Consider the following 12940-nt stretch of genomic DNA (forward strand, 5'->3'; position numbering starts at 1 on the left):
ATTTGAGCTCTGTCATACTTTGTTACTGAGATATTTTCTAAACCAATCGATTACTTTTGCGATTTTATTTAAAATAAGGATTACTTGGACTAATAAAGCATTATGAATTTAATTCTTAATTTCCTCTGTGTTGAAGTAGTAGTGTGACATGCAGAATTAAAACAAATGTCTCTTCAGTAATTGACAGAAAATAATAATGAAATAATTACAAGATACAGAGGTAATTAATTTTCTTGGGGGAGATGTTTAACTAGTTCGTTGTTTGGATTTGATTTTAATATTGTGTATATAAACCAGTGAATGAAGTATTTTATACCAATGTGACAACTTTCTTACTAATACATTGTATGCAATTGTTTTTGTGTTTTCGATAAAAAATGCAAATCTGTTTAGCTCATCCAGAGACATTTAATACAATTATATGTCTGTGGCTCATCTAACTATAAGGAAGAAGTCTTTAGCTCATCCAGAGACATTTAATACAATTATATGTCTGTGGCTCATCTAACTATAAGGAAGAAGTCTTTAGCTCATCCAGAGACATTTAATACAATTATATGTCTGTGGCTCATCTAACTTTAAGGAAGAAGTCTTTAGCTCATCCAGAGACATTTAATACAATTATATGTCTGTGGCTCATCTAACTATAAGGAAGAAGTCTTTAGCTCATCCAGAGACATTTAATACAATTATATGTCTGTGGCTCATCTAACTATAAGGAAGAAGTCTTTAGCTCATCCAGAGACATTTAATACAATTATATGTCTGTGGCTCATCAAACTTTAAGGAAGAAGTCTTTAGCTCATCCAGAGACATTTAATACAATTATATGTCTGTGGCTCATCTAACTTTAAGGAAGAAGTCTTTAGCTCATCCAGAGACATTTAATACAATTATATGTCTGTGGCTCATCTAACTATAAGGAAGAAGTCTTTAGCTCATCCAGAGACATTAAATACAATTATATGTCTCTGGCTCATCTAACTTTAAGGAAGAAGTCTTTAGCTCATCCAGAGACATTTAATACAATTATATGTCTGTGGCTCATCTAACTATAAGGAAGAAGTCTTTAGCTCATCCAGAGACATTTAATACAATTATATGTCTGTGGCTCATCTAACTATAAGGAAGAAGTCTTTAGCTCATCCAGAGACATTTAATACAATTATATGTCTGTGGCTCATCTAACTATAAGGAAGAAGTCTTTAGCTCATCCAGAGACATTTAATACAATTATATGTCTGTGGCTCATCTAACTATAAGGAAGAAGTCTTTAGCTCATCCAGAGACATTTAATACAATTATATGTCTGTGGCTCATCTAACTATAAGGAAGAAGTCTTTAGCTCATCCAGAGACATTTAATACAATTATATGTCTGTGGCTCATCTAACTATAAGGAAGAAGTCTTTAGCTCATCCAGAGACATTTAATACAATTATATGTCTGTGGGTCATCTTACTATAAGGAAGAAGTCTTTAGTTCATCCAGAGACATTTAATACAATTATATGTCTGTGGGTCATCTAACTATAAGGAAGAAGTCTTTAGCTCACCCAGAGACATTTAATACAATTTTATGTCTGTGGCTCATCTAACTATAAGGAAGAAGTCTTTAGCTCATCCAGAGACATTTAATACAATTATATGTCTGTGGCTCATCTAACTATAAGGAAGAAGTCTATAGCTCATCCAGAGACATTTAATACAATTATATGTCTGTGGCTCATCTAACTATAAGGAAGAAGTCTTTAGCTCATCCAGAGACATTTAATACAATTATATGTCTGTGGCTCATCTAACTATAAGGAAGAAGTCTTTAGCTCATCCAGAGACATTTAATACAATTATATGTCTGTGGCTCATCTAACTATAAGGAAGAAGTCTTTAGCTCATCCAGAGACATTTAATACAATTATATGTCTGTGGCTCATCTAACTATAAGGAAGAAGTCTTTAGCTCATCCAGAGACATTTAATACAATTATATGTCTGTGGCTCATCTAACTATAAGGAAGAAGTCTTTAGCTCATCCAGAGACATTTAGTACAATTATATGTCTGTGGCTCATCTTACTATAAGGAAGATGTCTTTAGCTCATCCAGAGACATTTAATACAATTATATGTCTGTGGGTCATCTAACTATAAGGAAGAAGTCTTTAGCTCATCCAGAGACATTTAATACAATTATATGTCTGTGGGTCATCTAACTATAAGGAAGAAGTCTTTAGCTCATCCAGAGACATTTAATACAATTATATATCTCTGGGTCATCTAACTATAAGGAAGAAGTCTTTAGCTCATCCAGAGACATTTAATACAATTATATGTCTGTGGCTCATCTAACTATAAGGAAGAAGTCTTTAGCTCATCCAGAGACATTTAATACAATTATATGTCTGTGGCTCATCTAACTATAAGGAAGAAGTCTTTAGCTCATCCAGAGACATTTAATACAATTATATGTCTGTGGCTCATCTAACTATAAGGAAGAAGTCTTTAGCTCATCCAGAGACATTTAATACAATTATATGTCTGTGGGACATCTAACTATAAGGAAGAAGTCTTTAGCTCATCCAGAGACATTTAATACAATTATATATCTCTGGCTTATCTAACTATAAGGAAGAAGTCTTTAGCTCATCCAGAGACATTTAATACAATTATATGTCTCTGGCTCATCTAACTATAAGGAAGAAGTCTTTAGCTCATCCAGAGACATTTAATACAATTATATGTCTGTGGGTCATCTAACTATAAGGAAGAAGTCTTTAGCTCATCCAGAGACATTTAATACAATTATATGTCTGTGGCTCATCTAACTTTAAGGAAGAAGTCTTTAGTTCATCCAGAGACATTTAATACAATTATATGTCTGTGGGTCATCTAACTATAAGGAAGAAGTCTTTAGCTCATCCAGAGACATTTAATACAATTATATGTCTGTGGCTCATCTAACTATAAGGAAGAAGACCGGAATAAATAACTTATTCCAAATGCAGGTTAAAATCGCATTTTTCAATTAGACCTTGTTTGCCATGGAAGACCTGCTCATTACCGATGAAAAATTAAGTCTCAATGAAGGTTTTCAGTTACCATTACCATTATTTGCCAAAACTTTTGCCATTGTCATTTTTCAATTGCTTACCTGTAAAGAATATTTGGTCGCACCCTTGTAGACTGATTATAACGTCAAATATAAAAAAAACCTTGTATCCTTCTAATGAAATAATTATCCACCAGAGACACGAGGACGACCAATTATAGGGCCCTGTACGACCTTCAACAGTAAGCAAAACCCATACCGTAAAGAAAACGGTATGACAAAATGTGATGGAATTCAAAATGATAGTAGATCACCAAATAAAGGTTTGATTTATGCTAAAAACAATAAACGAAAAACAAATATGGCAAATAGTAATCGAGGACAACTGACTCCTTACTTAGATAGGCACACAGCATGTAGCGGGGGAAAACATATGTGAGAGTGCTCGACCCTCCTATTACCTCGGACAGTCATGAGTGATGTAACAACATCAGAACAAACTATAACAATCAGTTAAAAAAGACTTGACTCGTTATATTGGCACTAAGCACACAAAAAGCCTAACCAAAATGCAAAGAAAAGACAAGGTATCGCTCTAAAGGCACTTGCAGTTACTGAAAGCTACATGTAAACAATTCACTTACTGTACTAAAAGCCAATTACAACTAATAAATAAATCATGTTTTCCCAGAATAAAATATCAACTGTTGCATCAATTGATTTAGTATAAAGACTTCATAAACTGTTTGAGGAAATTATAACCTGGTGCAATGCAAAAAAAAATTGTATCGACAGAAGTGATATTTTATTTCAATCAAAACACATTTTGGCATGTAGGAATCGATTTTTTTAGACTACGAGGACTTAATCTCAATATCATTAACATAGTCATCTTAGTGGAAATTATGATGTTAATCAGTATTGTGTACTAGTGCCTCTCGCTTCTCAGTTTTTTCAAAGTATTTCATGTTATGCTGTTTCATTGGCATTTGTACTGTATCCCTGTTTTATTGACTATCAATAACGACAAAACACAACTAAATACGCATGGCATATTCCTTTCCCTTATTTTTTTAGTTTTTGCTTTTAAAAATCAGAAGACTGATAACATCAAGTAAAATGTATTTATTCTGTAGTATAAGATTGCAAAGTTCAGGGCAAGCAAGTGCATTCGTGGCTGGCTCTGATGACAATCCATCTGAAAAGACAAAAAGATATGTGCAGCCCTTTTATCTTATAATACATAAAACAGACTACCAAAATATTGGACAACACATCAAATTTATATATACTTATTACCATATACTTAGTGTAATAAAAGAGTGGTGTACAAGATTTTGTAAAAAAAATATTTTTGAACTTAAGAAACAATAACAAAAAAAAACATACCGAGTAACGCAATAATTATACGTTTTGAATTTAAAAGATATAAAAAGTTTAAAAGCCAAAATTGACCTTCAAATTGAAAGAAAAAGCTTTTTGGATTTGGTGAGTTGATTTATAACATACTTTTATACATTAATAAAGTAAAGATATTGATGTAAATATTATGAATTACAATGATGCTTATCAGGTCAAAACAATTGTACTGTTTATTTAAATATATGTATGTAAAACTAAAAAAAAAAAAAAAAAAAAAAAAAAAAAAGTAAAGATAAGTACATGTTAACACTTACTCAAGAAAGATAACTAACAGTGTAGCCACAAGGGTACAGGTGTAGGCAAACACTATTCTGATCAGTATCATCAAAGGGAACTACAAAACAGGAATATAATATGTATTATACGGATGTTAAAAAAAAAAAGATTTGGAGTATACACCCTCAGAGGGTTTCAATTACATTTCTAATAGAGTTCAATTGTAAAACTAGGTCGCACCGTGCTTGTTATAGATATTAGTTTGTTTAAAGTATCAACGCTACAGCATATAGGACATAAGTATTTCTTGTTATCGTGTTTTAGCAGTATGGAATGTTATTCAAATTCTAACAAACAGGCATATAGGGTTCTTTGTTGAAATTGTTTGAAAATTATCTGACAAATTTAGTCCAAAGGGTGGTAATTAACTGTTCAAGTTCTGAATGGCTATTGGTAAATGCAGACCCGAAAGAGTCAATTCTAGGCCCTCTCCTTTTTTATATTTATGAATGACATAGCCGAAGAAATTCAAATTCAGGCTCAAATCAAACTACTTGCAGAATACACTTCATTATATAATTATTATAGTTGACAATTCAACAGTAGCATGTACAATTTTAAATAATGATTTAGATTAAATTTATAGTTGATCAAAGAAATGGCCTGTGAATTTCAGTGCCCAAAATAAACCCTTTCATCCTCTCCTAAAATTTAATACTCAAAAGCTAAAAATAGTAAAAACACCAACATATATTTGTCTATTTCTACGACAACGGAAACTAGTGGTACCATATTGAATATATATTTACTAAATCTTACAAAAGAATAAATATAATGAGGTAGGTTTACTCATGAAACATTTTACACATCATTTGTTCGACCAATTCTCGAATATATAGACGTCGTATGGGTCTCTCAAAACCAGAATTTGATTACTCGTCATTAAGAATGAACTCGAGTTCATTGAATTCTCATCTATTTCTTCGGAATTTGGTAGAAGCCCCTTACTGTCTTTGTAAACTAATACTTTGTCCATTATAATAGTACACCAATTTACGACAGGCACTACTGGTTCACTTTCAGTCCTTTCTATCAAAGTTCACACCAATAGTATGCTTTTTGACTCAACTTGGCACTACTGTCAGACGAGCAGAAAAGTCTTTTATTTTGTATGATGCAGAAATACATTATAAAAGCAAACGTTTTTATACTTGATGTTAATGCTACATCATTCAAAAAAAACCCAAGCATTTCACACTGTTTTTATACAGAATAATTTCATGTTTATTCTTTTTTATTATTTCATTTTTCACCGTTTTCATATTTATAAATGTATTTCAGATCATGTCAATATTTACGTTTTGAGCAAGTAAGTGCATTTTTTGTAGACTAGGATACAGAAATGTAAAAGCTACTTTGCCAGTTTTATCCTGAATCCGTTAGAAAAAAATGGAAACAACACATTATAAATTTCATGCGTCCGAAGTGCTTTTCTGGATTTACCTTTAACAGGAACGCTCAAAGCCGACTCATATTTGAAAGATTCCATGTGTATTTAATTGCTATGCTATGATTCATCTGACTAAATATTGTGTAAATTAAAGTTACAGTAATTTATTGGCCGGAACCTTTCTGGTTATGTCTAGGCTATATATTTTTTTTTCAAATTTTGCATACGAATGAGCCTTTATAGATCAAATGGTAGTTTATTAGTTTCTTGTGTACAATTTGGAGTTTAGTATGGCGTTCATTATCACTGAACTAGTATATATATTTGTTTAGGGGCCAGCTGAAGGACGCCTCCGGGTGCGGGAATTTCTCGCTACATTGAAGACCTGTTGGTGACCTTCTGCTGTTGTCTGTTCTATGGTCGGGTTGTTGTCTCTTTGACACATTCCCCATTTCCATTCTCAATTTTAATTAAAGTTATACCTGTTCATATTTCCATTAGCTTCTAGTGAAACACTTAGAGGAGGGTGAACATGCGGAAAAGATGCCAGGTAACACTAGTAATGACAAGGAGACTTGATGCCTAAACCAGTTTAGTTTGAATTAATGAAGCACTTTTGAGCACGATGGTCAAATGAAAGGTAAAAGTGTTCAACCTGTAGAACTATTTTGATAGAGCAGTCTGAACTCGTGTGTGTGGGGGGGGGGGGGGGCGGGGGGGGGGGGAGGGGGGACTTCAATACTTAATTGATAGAGGGTGCCGCTGGGGTTCTGTTACCCCATCCTTTTCATATAATTTAGATTTTAAAAATGTGTGCCTTTTCATATATTGCGTAGGTAAAAATGTAACCTTTTCCCATATTAGTTTCGCATTCCAGCATAATATCACATTTGCTTGGAGCTCAGATCTTTATATCTGCATTCCTTATGTAATGTTAACTTACGGCGAGACTTTCAGAAAAAATCAGAGAGGGCTTTTCTTCTAACAAAAATTAGGAATTTGATTGACCTTATCATATATTTCGGATAGTTTTCCCATGCACCTTTTCATATATTTACAAGCTGGAAAGTGTGACCTATTCCAGCAGTACGTCCTATCACCTTGTATATAGGAATTGCCCTGCCCCCCTTCCCCGAGGTCTGAATGAAAGAAATCATATATGATAATCATTTATAAGGTACGTTTAATTTCAATTTTTTCTGTTAATACACCCAGAAGTAGTCAAACACTTTGTCGGCCTGTCCAGGTCATATAATATCGATCGGGGATGCAATTCAACGCCAAAAAGTGCTATGTCCTATCCATCAATATCAAAGTACTGAAGTATTGAACATCGGATGACCGCAAGTTCTTGTGGATGGTCACTGAAAGCACTTGTCTCAGAAAAAAATCACATCTCTATACCTAAACTGAGGTTAATGTACAGAGATATATTTTTTTCTGAGACAAGTTCGAGCGTGGATGATGAATAAATGACAGGAAATTCAACCTCACCGTAATAACTATTATATTATAGTGATACAAATCCGTATACTCTGGTTTGTTGTTATATATTATATTAATATAACAGTTACATGTATATATAATTTTCATCCATTTGTATATCATTCTATTCTACTATTCTAATAATAGTGCAGTGCAAGTGCATGGTGGACACTCTTCTGTAAAAATTCGATTTTTCTAATAGATTGGATTTGAGTAGGCATTCATATTTTCCCGCAAAACAAAAACGTTCTTGAGATATTCTTCCGCTTGCGTTAACACAATTTTTCGCCGGGTACGTGTGCATAGATATTATCAATGATTTTTTACTTATATATATATTTCTAACGACAAAACATTTTCATACTATTAATTTATGTTCTAAAAAATTTTTTTTGATCAGTATTCATTGAAGAAATGAATTTATAACAAGCGATAAGGAATGTTATTTTGCACTCGATAATGTCCGCGTATTTATCTGTTTATAGATCGGTTACCAGTCAAACACGAAAGTTACGTAAGTGGAAATTTCGTCGGCAACAATACATCGGAATGCCCTCACGGTCATCGCGATTTAAAAAAACCGACAAATTATACACGCTCAGTAAACACATCCTACAAGAGGTACATGTAAACCCATACATAGGACTCCAAATATCAAATGACCTGAAATGGAGTATCCACATAAACAACATTAGCAAGAAAGCCCATGCCACCTTGGTACTTCTTAGGAGGAACTTAAGAAACGTACCAGAAGCGTGTAGAAAAGCAGCATACACACATATTTGGTCAGATCTACAATGGAATATTGCGCAACCATCTGGAACCCATATATGAATGGGGATATAGACAAATTGGAAGGTATACAAAACAGAGGCATACGATTCATCAAGAAAGTCAGGAGTCGAAAAACAGGGTCCATAACCATCAAGAGACGTCAGCTAGAAATTGATATACAAGGTGATTGAGGAACTGGTGCCGGCTCTGCCAGCCAACAATTTTGTCACACCAGCAAGACCGAAAAGAACAATCAACGCCAAAATATTTACAAACTGTGAAACAGACAATATAACTGAACGGCACATAATAAACAACACCAGACAGCAATAAGCCACAATGTAAGCATTCATTTTTTGTGGAAACAATCATAAGCTGGAACCAACTGCCAGATAAAGTTGTGTGTGCAGTTTCTGTAGAGGCATTCAAGACCGCGCTACAGGGACACCGCCCATAACAAAGGCGCTCTTAAAAAAAAGCCTATTAAAATAGGATTCTACACGTACCAATACAGATACAGACAAATAATTCTAGGGCCCCAAAGTTCCATCATTTTATTGACATTGTATACAAATTATGGACAGTAGGTTTTGCTCCATTTATCAACAGAAAATAACAGTTAAATGAATTACATATCTTACCCAACTATAACATTCAAAGACGTTGAAATGTCTCAGACATCAACTCAACAATTCTATATTGATTAAACGAGAAGGCAATACTTTGGGTAAATCTTGGATGAGGTTATATTTATTAAACAAATCAATAAAAAAGTGACCAGTTAAGTAACAAAATCAAGGTATAAATATGAAATAGTAACTTCTGTATTTGTTACTTACATCTAGAGCTTCATGTAGTAAACATGTAAAAGGGACTGTGTCGTATGAACTATCGAATAAAGATAGTATCTTTCTCATCAACAGAGTAAAATAGCTCACTTCATTCATTGTAGACAGGCTAGAAAACAGAAAAAAAATATTGAGATTGCGGAAAATTGATCAATAATTGATTTTATTTGTTTTGTTTTGTTTTTATTGTTTTTTTTTGTGTCGTTTTTTACAGGAAGAGAAAGAGAAAATCTGTATGTATTGAAAAAATATGTAATGTATGTGAAAAGTAAGTTAATCTATGAATTACATGCATTGCTTACCACATATAATCGGACGCTTCCCTGGTGAAGAAAACAAAGCAAGAAAGAAAAAGCAGGTACTGAAATAAAAAAAATAGTCGCATCTCGCGACTGCCTCCGATTGACGGAACATATCACAGTAGCGACGGGTTCACCAACGACAACGCTCATCTATTATTTCATTATGACGTGGTGAATTTCGGTTTATACATAATATTGTAGTTGCACTTTTAGCATCGTAAAAGACTTGAATCATATTTAAAAAAATAATCAAATTTACGGTACGGTTACAATTCAATGCCTTGCCATCGTTAAGATGGACCTTGGTTTGTCAGTCGGGCTTATGATAGTACTATATCTGTTTGCAATTTTGTATTGGTCCCACGGCTCCATCAAGTTACAAAAAGGCCGCCATGGCGTCAGAGCAACCTCGCTCTACACTACTGTTTAATTTGCTTTCTCTATACTTTTGGTAGGTTGTCACTCCAATCTATTCTTAACGGAAAGTTATTCGTCAATAGAACCAGCATGTTGTCACTGTACCACTGGTTTGTCGATGATAGCTTTAAGTCCTATGTAATATAGTTAGATTATTTAGAGCATTTTCAGTGAAATAACGTTCATCATGTTTTGATAAATGGTTTATTTTTGATTGCACAGCCATCATAATTTATCTAATATCTCATACAGTTTGTATCTCTCTCCCCCTCCCCCAACGGAAGTTATATTCCAACGCGATGATACTCTGGTAGAAACAGTCGGAACGTCAATTTAACTATTGGTAACAGCAAGAGTATTTTCAGTTTCATTTAGTTACTATCTAATATCTTTTAAAATTTTACTTTTCAAGAATTCGTGATTCAATTATAACCTTTAATTTTGACACCACAATAATAGTGCATACATATAGTAAGATAAGGAAATCCGAATGATTTTATTTTTATGTAAATATCTTTATTAACAAATACAGAAAAAAAGTAATGCATGATTAAAAAAAACCAAACTTTACTCTATATTAAAGGGAGATTGTCATGAAATAATAGTTCTTTCATAATATAAGTTCCAAAAGGAATAAAGATTATAGAATGCTTGTTCCAACAGAAACAGAAATGATGTTGTTATGGCATTATTTATAACAATTTTCCACTGGAGCTTCTGTTAGGCTAAACTGGACCCCTGCTGTTGTTTCAATCTTATCTACACAAAGAATTGTGTCGAAGTATCAATCAGCGGGTGGCCAGTTAACTGTTATGCGGAACAAATATACGCTTACCTAGAAGATAAGTTATATCATTTAGTTTTGAACAAACGAGAACATATAAAAAAAAGATGAAAAAATGTACTGTAATTTCTTTTCTATTTTATGGATATATATCAAGAAAACGATTTCGATGACATCATTTCTTTCTTTTATCTTTTTAAAGCATTTATAAGAGCTATCAAGTTCTCATAATATACATAGAATTCTACAAATTAGTTTTTTCTTCTAGTCAAAGAATACTGAGTGCCTTTTGTATCTATTATGCTGAAAATATGAGATATTTACACAGCCTGTAGCTTGTAAACAAGCACGGTGAACGGTTCGCACTTACAACATTGTCAATGTTTATTTCGTCCGGAATGTTACCCATGGCGCCTTTATTCCGAATTTAGAAACATTTTTTTGGCGGGAAATCAAGAACCCATTGAGTGACATCAAATTGCCTTTTTATGTTCTGATTAGCCTAGATGAGTACGTAAATCATTTAAAAGGATGATTTGAAAATATTTTCCCATCAACAGATTGATTAATTGAATAAGGTATCGATACTTGTAATCTGTATTCCCCCTTTTTTATTTAGAGTTGTTTCTTCCCTTCCTCTTTGATTAATCAAGGATTTGTATAGTTATAACTATATAAATCCTTGATTAAATATATTCTGTTAACAGTTAGTAATGCAAATACTGCTATTACATGTAACATTATAAAATTGAAGCATCTTATGACAGTGCCAGTGTCTGATCAAGGGGGGGGGGGGGGGGGGGGGGGGGGGGGGGGGGCTGGGGGGGTGTGTTCCTGGGGTTGGAACCCCCTTTTTTTTGATGATCAATGCATTTGAATGGGGACATATAGTTGGAACCCCCCTTTTATCCTGGGTTGGGACCCCCCCCCCCCCCCCCCCCCCCCCCCCCTTTAAAAATGGCTGGATCCGCCCCTGTATGATCTACAGTACCAGTATCTAAAATAACTTGATAAAAATCAATTCACAATTGAAGCATATGCTTCTTTGAAAGATAATTTGATAACAAGATAATCAAATTCACCAAATAAAATTCATGTACACTTGTGATATTAATGAAAAGAGGAATGTGGGGCTTCAGTACATTTTGAAGACTAGTGTACGTAGTAGTGATGATCAACTATTTGAAAGGAGTTATGCCCCTTGGAAATAAAGAATACACAGAAAATAGCATTGAACACATTGTCAAGCCTATCAGTGACAACTAATTTTTGATAACCCCACAAGTCCCTTGGAAAAAGAAATTATATGGAAAATTGCTTTGTAGGCGATCCCAAGCCTTATTACTTTGCATTGAGTTTTGAAAGAACCAAGTAAATGTAATGGACATGGTGGAAGACATTGGAACTCTTGATCTTTTATTAGTTTTGTTATACCTCAATCTGAAAATATACACTATAAATAAATCTTAATCTGATACCAAATTTCAGTGACAATTCGACCAAGGCCCTTATCATACCTTGTTCTTTATTCTGGACATTACTGCTGATTACTAGTAAGGCCAAATAAAAGTATATGTATGGTTCCAGTAACCCGACCAACCCTAGTTTAAACCCTCCGACCCTAGAACTTTTTTTTCCAATACTGAAAAATAATTTTCGAATGATCCCATTTTGTGGAATGTGAATTTTTACAGAATACTCTAGTTCAGGGAAAGCTTGTTCGCGACCTAGAATTCTGAGTGGGTAAAGCGTTTAATTAAAATTCATGCGAGAATATGCGAGATTTGGATGAACTGGGGGCAAAGTCATTTGGTCCAAATCAATATTCGATGTTAAGAATGCCCGCCGCTTTCCCGTTTACCTGTGAAGTCGTTGAGTGTCATCTGTTTTTTGGTTTATGTTTATGTTTAATCAAGTAAAAAAAATATTGTGTAGAATTTCGAGACCTAGTTTTTGAAAATTACGGGAGAAAATTGGGAAAGAAATTTGAAGGAAACTTGAAATTTACCTTGCAAATAACCAAAACGAAATGTTTGATAAAGAAGGAACGAGGGCCTACAAGTCCCTGGACACTTCCAAGAACTTCGAGGAAGTTTATGTGCAGAAATATCATCTTTGGAGATTGAGAATAATTTCCTGATTCATACTGACGTAATGGCATTAATTGCCAAAACAGTATATTATTCAACGGTGACACT

General features: G+C 33.7%; 1 long non-coding RNA gene across 1 annotated transcript; it reads right to left on the reverse strand.

Moving 5' to 3' along the window:
* Nucleotides 1–4161: 4161 nt before the first annotated feature.
* On the reverse strand, nt 4162–9886 carry LOC127726967 (uncharacterized). The gene is made up of 4 exons (XR_007993735.1): nt 9542–9886; nt 9231–9348; nt 4721–4800; nt 4162–4242 (listed from the first exon to the last, which is right to left on the reverse strand). It is a non-coding gene; the product is annotated as an uncharacterized LOC127726967 (long non-coding RNA).
* Between the last annotated feature and the right edge of the window lie 3054 nt (nt 9887–12940).

Source organism: Mytilus californianus, unplaced genomic scaffold (genome assembly GCF_021869535.1).
Source record: "Mytilus californianus isolate M0D057914Y unplaced genomic scaffold, xbMytCali1.0.p SCAF_19, whole genome shotgun sequence".
Lineage (NCBI taxonomy): Eukaryota > Metazoa > Mollusca > Bivalvia > Mytilida > Mytilidae > Mytilus > Mytilus californianus.